This window comes from Balaenoptera borealis, assembly GCF_965194805.1.
Source record: "Balaenoptera borealis genome assembly, chromosome: 6".
NCBI classification, from domain to species: Eukaryota; Metazoa; Chordata; class Mammalia; order Artiodactyla; family Balaenopteridae; genus Balaenoptera; species Balaenoptera borealis.
Window position 1 is genome coordinate 30,013,817 of NC_138863.1, and position 12,495 is coordinate 30,026,311.

Below are 12,495 nucleotides of genomic sequence, written 5' to 3' on the forward strand. Positions count from 1 at the left end.
ACTACAAATAACTCAATTTCATTTCTTTTTATGGCTGAGTAATATTCCATTGTATATATGTGCCACATCTTCTTTATCCATTCATCTGTTATGGACACTTAGGTGCTTCCATGTCCTGGCTATTGTAAATAGTGCTGCAATGAACATTGTGGTACATGAGTCTTTTTGAATTATGGTTTTCTCAGGGTATATGCCCAGTAGTGGGATTGCTGGGTCGTAGGGTAGTTCTATTTTTAGTTTTTTAAGGAACCTCCGTACCATTCTCCATAGTGGCTGTATCAATTTACATTCCCACCAACAGTGCAAGAGAGTTCCCTTTTCTCCACACCCTCTCCAGCATTGATTGTTTGTAGATTTTTTGATGATCGCCATTCTGATTGGTGTGAGGTGATACCTCATTGTAGTTTTGATTTGCATTTCTCTAACGATTAGTGATGTTGAGCATCCTTTCATGAATTTGTTGGCAATCTGTATATCTTCTTCAGAGAAATGTCTATTTAGGTCTTCTGCCCATATTACCACTATTTCATGGCTTTCAGGAGTCTACCCTGCTAGACATGCATGGGCAGAAATATTAATTACATTCATGTACACCCTAAAAATTTGTTTGGCCCATTGCATTTTCCCCAGAATTCTCTTATATCTGGTGCCTTTGCTGTATTTGAAATAGAGAAATCTAGAGAGCACTTCTTGGGGTAGGATGTTATTACTCCTACTGTATTTCAATCAATTATTGTATGTCCACAGTCTTCATTGCTGTGGAAAAGAGGAATGACAACAGGAAAATTTCATGCTACTGGGAATCAATGCCCTTTTAAGATTGGTTGGCAGCTCAGGATCCAATCAGTGTCACTCCTAGTGGCTCATCCCAGGCTTGATGAAGAATGACTAATTACCAGGGGACTCCAGTAAATGAGGTGGTGGCATTCTTTCTTCAGATCCCTCATCCCATATCTTGGTGATCATATAGCACTAATGATGCTGCTGGAGTTGGTACCTTCTTTGACTTTGCATTTACAGGGAGGACAGTGGAGAAAAGGGGTGAGTAGGTCTGAGGCAGAGACTTCAGAATTCTGCCTCTCAATTCAATTAGGGAGTAAGGCACACTGCTAAATGTTAACACAGCCCATGGTGCAGAAAGCTATTTTTTTCTTTTGTCAGAAACAATTTGATAACTCACACCAGAAGGAAACCTGGGTAAAAACCAATCCCAGATGTGGAACAAATGTTGGTGAGGGTGTCAGTTGGTATAACATTGGAAAGCTAGTGGATTTCCATAACTGAAGCTGGACCTATGACCAGACAATTCCATTCTCAGTTATAATCCCAACAGAAATTGTGGTAAGCAGACACCAGTATGGCCCCTGGTGACCCCCACCTCCTGGGATTCATTGCCTTGTATAATCCCCTCTTCCTGAGGGTGGATGGGACCTGTGACCTTCTTCTAACCAATAGAATACCACAGCTGTGATAGGATATGACTTCCATAATTATAATACATAAAATTGTAATTTCTGTCTTGCTAGCAGACTCTATTGCCTTCTTGGCTTGCATGCTTTGATGTTGGAGAGGTCTCCATGGCAAGGAACTAAATGTAGCCTTTGGCCAATAGCCAGTTAGGAACTGAGTCCAGCACTCTTCCAGAAACTGAATTCTGCCAACCACAATGGGAGCTTGGAAGCAAATCCTTTCCCAGTTGAGACTTCAGATGAGACCCCAGCCCTGGCTGACACCTTGATTGCAGCCTTGTGAAAGCCCCTGAAACAGAGGACCTAGCTAAGCTCTTCAGACTCCTGACCCCAGAAATTGTAAGATAATGTGTGTTGTTTGAATTTTTTGGTAATTAGTTATACATTAATAGATAACAAATACAGAAATGCTTAAAAATGTGCCCCCAAGGACATGCATAAGTGTTTTCAGAGTAGCATTCTTCATAATACCAAAGTAGGAAACAACACAAAGGTCCATGGGCAAGATTAAAGCTTCATAGACCACATACAGCCACCTAGCAAAAAGCTAGTAGTGCTGGAGTTGGAGATGAGGAGACAGGTGTTAGGTAGGAGTGTAGAAGAATCATCCACATAGATGTGATCATGGAAGCTACTGGAACGGGTGAGAACAATGAGATATAAATTATAAAGGGAGAATAATGAAGAGGGCTATAATGCTTATATGTTTCAATTGCAAATAACAGAAAATTCTACACATTATGATTTAAATAATACAAGGAACTTCAGGCTGAGCACAAGACCCCTGGAGCACTGCCCTGTTACCTCACCACCAACCTATCAGAAGAAAGTAACACACTCTGCATCCCTCACCCCAAATTTTGCCTATTAAAAACTTCTCATCAGGGACTTCCCTGATGGCGCAGAGGTTAAGAATCCGCCTGCCAATGCAGGGGACATGGGTTCGATCCCTGGTCTGGGAATATCCCACATGCCGCAGAGTAACTAAACCTGTGTGCCACAACTACTGAGCCTGTGCTCTAGAGCCCATGAGCCACAACTACTGAACCCACGTGCCACAACTACTGAAACCTGTGTGCCTAGAGCCTGTGCTCTGCAACAAGAGAAGACACCGCAATGACAAGCCTGCGCTATACAACGAAGAGTGGCCCCTGCTCGCCACAACTAGAGAAAGCCTGCACGCAGCAACGAAGACCCAATGCAGCCAAATAAATAAAATAAAATATATAAATAAATTTATTAAAAAAAAAAAACTTCTCCCCAAAAACCATGGGGGAGTTCGGGTTTTTTTGAGCATGAGCCACCTGTTCTCCTTGCTTGGCCCTGCGATAAACGTTTCTCTGCTCAAAATAATAATAATAATAATACATTATAAATAAATAAATAATACAAGGAAAAAAAAGTCCATGGGCAATAAGATGGATAAGTACATTGTGTATGTCCAGAGAGTGGACCACTGTAAGCGACAAAAAACGAACCAAACCTAGCCACATGCAACCCCATGGGTGAATCTCACAAATAATTGAGTGAAAAAGCCAGACACAAAAGAGTACACACTGTATGATTCAATTACATAAAACTGTAAAACAGGCAAAACTAATCTATCATTCTGTTTGAAGCTTAGGATGGTGGTTGTTTGAGGATGGGGGGTGGTAGGTGGTGACAGGGAAGGGACATAGGGAAGCTTTTGAGACGTTGATAAATTGTTCTGTTTCTTAATCTGGAGCTGGTTACAGGGCTGTTTTGCAGCCTTTTCTGTATGTATGTTATAACTTCAAAAGTTAAAAGAAAAAAACAGCAGGTAATCTTTTCAGCCTAGGATATAAATAGATGTGTGGTTAGAGGGGTGCATTACCTTTGTAGGCACAGTATCATTGTACATTGGGGAAGGAGAGCACTGATTTCAAATGCCTCATTTAACAGAGGAGGTAAACTGAGGTGCAGAAAGGCTCAGAGAGTAAAATGAGTTGCAGAAGTTCAATTTTTGTCAGAGCTGAAATGACAAAGCAGGTCTTGTCTCTTTTGTACATTCTGGTTAGATGTGAGGGCAATCTGGCTGTGGACGGTCCTTCATGATTCTCTCTGCTTGAGTCCCTTTCTTTACTACCCTATGTGATTGCCTGCTGATGTTGCAGACTCAGTTAAAGAAGATTACTTTCCCAGATTGCCTGGTGTCTGGCTCAGTCTGGTACCTTAAACAGGCCTATGCCCAATAAGGAAGAGCCTCCTGGTGCCTTGTTGTTTTCAAGCTTCCACCCTGCTCCCTTTCACCTGACCCCTCCCTGCCATTTGTTTGCAGACCTGTTTCTTGCACCATGGCTAGTGATCTTTACCTGATCTCCTATTCACTGTCTCGTTCTCACTCAGGGCAACTGAAACTCAACACTCTTCCCTGGCACTGAACTTGGCCACCTTTCCTGGCTTTAATTGGGACTAATCTTGCAGTGTGTATTTGCTGCCAGCAGCTCTGGGTTACAACCTTGACTGGGAAGACTGCTGCAAAAGAGGAGAGAAGCGTTGGTTTTTTTTTTTTTTTTTTTTCAGGCAAAGATCTACAAATATCCAGTCTCTCCATGTTTCAAATAAGTTTTTAAATTCCATTTTAGAAAAACATCGGCTGGTGTAGGCAGAGATGAGTGAACTTCCTGTCCTTTCCCATTTTCTCCACTTCTAAGCTCTGAGCACTAGATTATAAAATTAACACAATGGATGAGGCCAGCTATACATAAATGTACCTTAGAGACAAAACATCTGCCAAGTCAGAAGAAGGCAGAAGATGAATGTGGCCATTACCCTATGGATAGTATGGATGTGTCTAGAGAAAGAAAGTGCCCATCGGAAAGGGAGTTGGTGATCATAGGACTTAGAGGACAGACCAGAGGGATCTCTGAGAAGTTGGTATGAATATTCCAGTGGTGATGGCTTCATCAGGCCACAGCCACCTGGTACTATTAAACTTTCAAGTCATCTAACTAAACTGCCCTTGCTCTGATTCCAGGCTCACTAAGGAACTTTCGGATTGTAATTGACTTCCTGGGTAGATTTTCTACAGGGAGAAAAAGTGCTGGAGAGAAGAGTGTGAACATTTGATCTTTCTGACAGCTGCACATCCCCTTGTCAACAGAGGTATTGACATTTTGGTGTGAAGTTTTGGTGTTTTGTGAATTTAGTTCACATAAGCCAGCCCTCTCAAGTCAGGCAAATCCTGGAACACTAACAAGATTGAATTTTTGGATCTGTAAGTCTTCTGGCCAGACTTTGGATTGTGAAAAATTCATTAAGATAATACCACTTTGGAAGGGCTCTTGGTAGATAGCCAGCCAGCCATTTCCTGGTAATATTCAACATGGCTTTGGGCCCACTTTCAAAATCCTGATGATACCTAACTAGATTGAGAGGAAGGGAAAGAGCGAGCAGAGAGAAGAGGAGGTGAAATGGGATAGTCCATTCAATTTGGTTTTCATTGGAGCTGCAAATGGAATCTTACTGAAAATGGATTACTTATGTGTTTCTTAAATGGGGGTAGATACCCTTCTGGGAATATGTGGCAACGTGCTTGGGCTGAATAAAGTATGGGATAAAACTCAGCACATCTTTCTGGAAGGTTAATTTTCTCTCCAATTTTGGGAGAGATAGAGAAGTTAAGGCATTAATTTTTTAAAAAAATAAATTTATTTATTTATGTATTTAGACTGCACGCAGGCTTCTCATTGTGGTGGCTTCTCTTGTTGTGGAGCGTGGGCTTTAAGCGCACGGGCTTCAGTAGTTGTGGCTCATGGGCTCTAGAGCACAGGCTCAGTAGTTGTGGTGCACGGGCTTAGTTGCTCCGTGGCATGTGGGATCTTTCCGGACCCGCGTCCCCTGCATTGGCAGGCGGATTCTTAACCACTGCACCACCAGGGAAGCCCAAGACATTAGTTATTGAGGTAAAGACTTACTAGTCTAACCAGAGTTGTTGCTGGGTAATCAGGGACTATATTTCCCAGCTCCTCTTGCATTTAAATGGGGCCACATGATGAATTCTTGCTCCTGGAATGTGGGGGAGAATGGGTGTCAATTCTGAACTCAGGTAATTAAGAAGTGGTCTCTTTCTCCATCAAAATGGAGACGACTCAGAGGCCCTGAAAGAGGGTAGAGTCGCAAGACCAAGGGGCAGACTGTCCACCCGCAAACCACATCCACATGGATTTCAGGTGAGCGAAAAATACATTTCTAAAGTGTTAAATCACTGAGGGTTTGGGCTTGATCTGATAGAGCAGAGAGCATTACTCTGATAGAACCGGTAAGTAAATATTTCTACATGAAAGCAAACAGTAATATGATATCATGTAGATTTACATAAATTCTTAAGTTAAAACTGAGATTTCAAGGACATATTTTGCTCAGAGCAGGCTGCTGGCACTATCCCTGGGTGCCGAAAGAGTGAGCCGTTCGTTCTCCTCTGCTGTTGGGGGAACTTGATGGAAAAGTTTGACAAGGACTAGGCAAACTCATGTCATGGGAGAGGAAAAGCTGTGGTCATCCTCTAGACTGTAGAGTCTGTAGTAAGTGCTCATTCAAGGCAAGACTGAAGTAGGCAAAGTTAGATTTTAGATGACCTTTCTTTGGTCCCTTACCCCCAGACGTGCATGGCTCATACTGTTCATCAGAATTCTGTGCCCTGGTCTGTTTTTCAGGCAAAACCTTCATGCTCTGGACCCTTCCTAACTTGTGAATGTCCATCTCAGCTTATATTCCCTTAGGAGCCTGCTCACTGATGGAGCTGATATGACCAAAGGATTCAGGCTAAGAGGCAGGATGCCATATACGTGGCACCCTTCATACCAAACCACTTTCCATATCCACACAGATATCAGTGATTTCCCAGAGTACTGCTTTCTGTTGAGCCAGGTGGGGCCTCAGAGCCTTCTCAGGATAGAACTCCGGGCAGCTCCTATGAATCTATTGGTGCTGGCTCTTGAATTGAATTGGACTTGCCATCCTAGATGACTGGTAGATCACAATAGCTTCATGGGTTATCTCTCTCAGACAATATTTGCCTTTCAACACACAGTTTTCATTACTCCATTAACCCAAACGAGGAATCTGGAAATTTCCAATACTCTGGCAGCTCTAGTTGGAGAGAGATTTGGGGCAGGGGACCATTTTTCCATTGCTCCTCAAATTACAACACTAACCTGCTGCCTGTTTCAATTCAATTCAATCCAACAGATCCTTATTTCACTTACAGTAAAGCAGGCTTTGTCTAGGAAGTCACATTTAACTCCATCACCAGCAAGTTTTTACTGAGCACCTGCTGTGTACCTGGCAACAAACTAGGCACTCAAGTGTTTCTTTTGTGATTATGTTGACTTATAATCACCATAGAGAGAAGCTCTGTTGTCTCTCTCTCTCTCTCCCTCTCTCTCTCTCTTCCCCTCTTCCACTCTCTCCCTCCCTCCCCATTTTTCATCTAGGGATGCTGACTTCCTGGAGGAACCTTCCCATCCTGCTGTCAAGGCCACCTGGGCTGTTTTGGCTGCAGTCAGAAGCGCTTTCACTGCCCTTCCCCAAGCATGCTGAGTGGAGGGACAGGGTTTGCCCTCCTCTTCCCCTCCCCAGTGTTCCTAAGCCATGGCATTCTGACAGGGCCACAACTCTCTCTGTAGAGACCCAGCAGTCTCTGTCAGTGGCCGATCAGACTTTTTTTTGTCACTGCCTTCTTCAGGACTGCTTCACTGAAGTGCTGCTAGGACAAAAAGAGCAAGTTTTTCTAACCCTTCTTTTTTTTTTTTCCAGGAGAGGGGGCTTCAAGGCGCAGGACTTCTTTTCCACCCACCCATTCCACATCATGGTCCAGACTGGTCAGGGCAGATCCACCCCTTTCCCCCCCAGTGAATGTGTCTAACTAGATGACCACGGCTGCCAAGCAGAGCTGCAGCTATCCTGGCAGTTTCAGGAGAGGTGGGAGGAAGGCAGCTGCCAGGACTCAGGGTTGGAGATGAGCCTCCAGGTGATGGCTGTGTGCACAAACCCAGTTACTAATGCTCCCACTTAAGCTTTGGAAATGGAGTTAGAAAGACATGGCTAGGTGGGCAGAGGACAAATCTCAGCTTCTCCTAATCTGGGCTACGTGTTGGGTTTCCATAAGGCTGGGCTATGGGGGGAATGGGGCTTTGGTGTCCACCATGCTAGCTGTAGGCACAGTGGGAAGGGCTGCAAACATATGATTAGTTAATGAAAACTTGAATTTTGCAGAAAACAGCCAAATCTGTGGAAGGGTGGCAGCTGTTAAATTGAGTAGAAGCCCTAGGAAAGCCCTAAAGTTGTGGATTCTGCATATTTTCCTCACCCCTACCTGGGAGGCCAGCTCAGAACAGTCATTACAGAACTTTCCTGGAGGCATCAGGAAGCCAGGGATGGTGATTTGTTTAGATTTGTCTGCATCGTCGAGGCTGCCAAATCCCACAGACAGCTGCAGTCAGTTGCTCTCTTCGTGCTGTTCAATCCATGCCATGTATTTTATCAGCCGCATGTCTGCTCCACCTTGGATGTCTTGGGAAATCATCATAACTTAGTAGAGAGTCAGAGTCCTAAATGTGTTCCTTTTCCACAACATTGCTACCTTTGTTCAACTGTATCATTAGCTGGCAGATGATAACAGACTGCAGCTCCATCCTTTTTCCAACTTGGGCATTTGTTTATTGAATCCATGTAGGAGAACAATGGGCTATATGTGTCACCTCTCTCCATGCCTCAAACATGCCTTCCAGAAGTGGTGGTGATGGGAGTGAGAAAGAGAAATCCAATTATGTACAGACTAGGAATTCGACGTGATAGGAATTCTGTGGGCAGCCTAGTATTTTCTGCCCAGAATTCCTTTGGGTAAAAGCAAAACACGTTTTCTTTTTCCTGAATCACTCTTTTTGGTCAGTTTGCTGGTAGGTTTGGGATAAAATTAGTAGTTTGACTTTGTTGTTGTTTTTCTCATTTTTGTACAGAGTCAACCTGCAATGATTCTGGAGCCCTTTACTATTTCTAGGAAGGAGGCTGCAACACTGGCAGAGAGTGGAGTTTGGAAGTCAGGCTGTAGTAGTGAGTTTTATGGGTTTCCCTTGTTTGACCATCAATGTGGCTTAACTGAATCCTAGAATCTTACCACTGAGTGGAAACTTGGAAATAATCAATTTCAATCTTTTTATTTTATAGATGAGGTAACCAAAGTGCAGAGAGATGACTTACATTCTTAAAGACTCAGATCAGTGGCAGCGATCTCCAGGTGTATCAGGTATCTAGGTGTATGGAGTCTCCAGGTGTACTGGGTTTCCAGGTATGCCAGTTATGTCTTCTGGTTACAAACAACAGAGACCAACTCTGGGAGTTTACTGGAAGTTCTGAAAGGATATTGGAAGCTTCCAGAAATGGCAGAGAACCTGGAGAATCAGATTGGGAAATGGATCAGAAACAAGGCATCTCTGGAAGGCTAGGAAGGGGGCCACCTAAGGAGGGTCTGCTATTAGGAGCAGTCTGGCTAAGGCAAGATGGACCTCCACTTTTCAGTCTCCATGTAACTCTGCTGACTTTTCAGTTTCCTGGGAGTGAGCATCTACTGGGCTTACCTTGGCTGTGGAACAAGTGTTGTGGATGCACCGATGTTCCCTTGGAGGTCACCTGATTACAGTTCCCTTACGTGCTGACAGCTTGAGGGCACTCTGTCCACAGAGCCACGATTGGCCTATGGCAGATGAGACCGGAAGTGCTGGGAACTCAAATCCCCTAGAGCCATCCTGACCAATGATGTATATACACCCCAGCCTCTGCTCCCCTTGGGGAGACGACCTGAGGAGTGTTCCACACAGTCTCTCAGAGGGTCCAGATGGGAATGAGCCTCAGTTGCCCACAGCAGTCATGTGCTCATTAGCCTACACTTCCCTCCTTTCTTCTCTCACTTCCTCTTCTTCACGTAGTTTCCTGGGTTTGCCTCTCACATAAAATGCTTACTCTTAAATCTTTTATGGTCTACTTTTGGGACATCTAAATTAAGACAGGTGTCTTGCTAGCACCTTGGCTAGAGGAAAACATGGTACATGACGATAGTCCCACGAGACAGTATCCAATGGGGAGGAAATGATTCTCCTAAAAAATGATTCACTTTGCCTTCAGGAAGATGTCTTAGGGGGGACTTCAAAACAAATGTCTGCAACACTAGCCCACCAACCACTTGATTTCATACATTGGTTCGTAGAGTGCTTTTTGACATCTGTGTTCATTAAAGAGCTGACTAATTCTTTTTTCAAAATACCTCATGAATCTTTTGTTTCTATAGTCCTCACCTGGGGCAAAGACTGTTCATTTTCTCCCAGTAGCCCTTGTCTTTTTCTTCCCTTTAGACATAAGTCACCTTGCAATTCATCCAGTTAATATGATCTGCCCAACTAAAGACATTTCCCAGCTGTCTTTTCAATTAGATGTGGCCAGGGGACCAAGTTTGAATCAATGGGAGGTAAGTTAAAATGATGATGTTATTTCAAGGGTATGTTCTTTCAAAAGAAATTACTTATTACTCTCTCTCCCTTTCTCTTGCCATAGTTTCATATAATTAGAATATTCATAATTCTTCATTTGTCCATACATGGCCACCCATCCATTCATTCATGTAACTATATTTATTTTTTATGTAATAGGCAATTATGAACTCACCATTCAACACAAAAACTAGAATTATGACAATAAGTTACATTTACAGTCCTTCCCTGGTCTAACCTCCTGTTTCTTCCTAACCCAAGTAACCAGTGTCCTGAATCCTATATTTACCATTCCTTTTACTTTCCTTTTTAGATTGGTGTATCTCATTGTGTCAGTCAGGATTTAGATCATAGAAGCAGAACCATAAGAATGATATAGAATACAGAATTTATGAAAGAGATTTGACTCCATGTAGTTGCCAGAGCTAGTTAAACCATTGTTGCATGGTTGTTTCTGTATCTGGTGATGGGTCTAGCCCAGGAGTTGGAGAAGCTGAAGGAGGAGACCCAGCAGGAGCTGAGGAGGCGTGCAGCTGTACTCACTGGGCCAGGATTCACTGAACGATCTGAAGCTGAAGGAGAAGGTGGAGTTACCATGGAACCACCAGTTCGTCATGCCATTGTGATGAGGCAGCAGGTCAGTGACGATGCTCATGAGCTACAATAGGGCCTGGTACCCCCATGCCCACCTTCTGAAATAAAGAAGGTCCACCTTCCAAAAGTCGTTTAACTTTCATTTGAGACCCTTGCTAACCCAGAGGGAATTCTGGGAAATGTAGTTCCAGATTAGCTAAGTTGACATATCATAAACCCAACCATACTCATTCAATCGTATTCCTGCAAAGTAAGTTTTTTTTTTTTAAGTTGTTTTTAATTTGATAAAAAGCATATCATTCTGTATGTATCCACTTAGGACTTACTTTTTAAACTTAACATTATATTTTTAGGATTTATTCATACTGATGTGTATAGCTGTAACTCATTCCTGTTGACTGCTATATTATATTCCACTGTGTGAATATACCATATTTTACTCATCCACTCTCTTGTTGATGGGTATTTGCTTTGTTTCCAGGCGTTTTAATTAGCTCAGGCTGCTATAACAAAATTGCTCCTATAACCATTGACTGAGGGGTTTAAACAATATATATTTATTACTCACAGTTCTAGAAACTGAGAAGTCCAAGATCAAGGTGCTGATCAGTTCAGTTCCTGGTGAGGTCCTTCCTCCTGGCATGCAGACACGTCCCTTCTCGCCTTATCCTCACAAGGCAGAGAAAGAGAGAGCTCTGATTCTTTTTCTTCTTCTTGTGAGGACACTAATCCCATCATGGAAACTCCACCCTCATGACCTCATATAAACGCAGTTACCTCCAAATACCATCACATTGGGGGTTAGGGCTTCAACATATGAATTTTGCATGGACACAAACATTCAGTCCATAACACCAGGGTTTGCTATCATGAACAGCGTTCCTATGAACATTCTTGTAGATGCCTCCATGTGTTTATGGATAAAAGTCTCTTGTAACTTTATACTAGGAGTAGAATTACTGGGCCTGAGTTAGGGTGACCTGCATCCTGATTTTCCCAGGACAATACCAGTTATACCTGCTGCCCAGGAATAATTATTATATATTCCCCCATGTTTCCCCCATTTGTAGCCTGCTTTCACTTTCTTTTGACAAAAAGAAGTTCTTAATTGTAGTATGGCTGAATTTGTAAAAAATTTTAAATTGTTAGCACTTTTTGAATATTATTTAAGAAATCCTTCGCTACCTCAAAGTCTAAAAGATATTTGCGTATGAATTTTGCTAAGAGTTTTAATTTTTTTATAGTTAAGCCTCAATCCATCTGGAATTAATTTCAGTACATGATGTGGAATAGGGATTTAATTTCATATTTTTCCATATGGATGACCTTTTTTTTTTATCCCGCTCTATTTATTTTCTCACTGATTTGGCAGGCCACCCCTGTTGTATACCAAAGACTCATATATGTATGGGTCTATATCTGAGCTCTGTATTCAATACCATACTCTATATTTGTCTGTTCCAGTGCCTATAGCATCTTGTCTTAATTACTGTAGTTTCACCAAAAAAAAAAGCATCATATCTAGTGGGGCAATTCTTCAATTTTTCCCTCCATGTTCATCTTCTTCATAAACGTTTTGGCAATTTTCCCCCTTTTACTCTTTTATTTAAATTTTATAATCAGCTTATCAAGTTCTATAGAAATACATGCTAACATATTGATTGAAACTTTATTGAACTGGGGAGATGGACAACATTATGCTATTGTTTTCCTATTCACAATGTGATATATCCTTTCATTTATTTGGGTCATCTTACTGGCTACTCATAAAGTTTTATAATTCTCTCTGTAGTATTACATGTATTTTAAGACATTTCTAGGTTCTTGGTGTCCTTTGAAACTATTGTGAATTTTGTCTTTTCTTTAATTATGTTTTCTGTTTGTTTATTCCAAGAATACAAGAGCATGCATTTGACTTTTGCTAAACT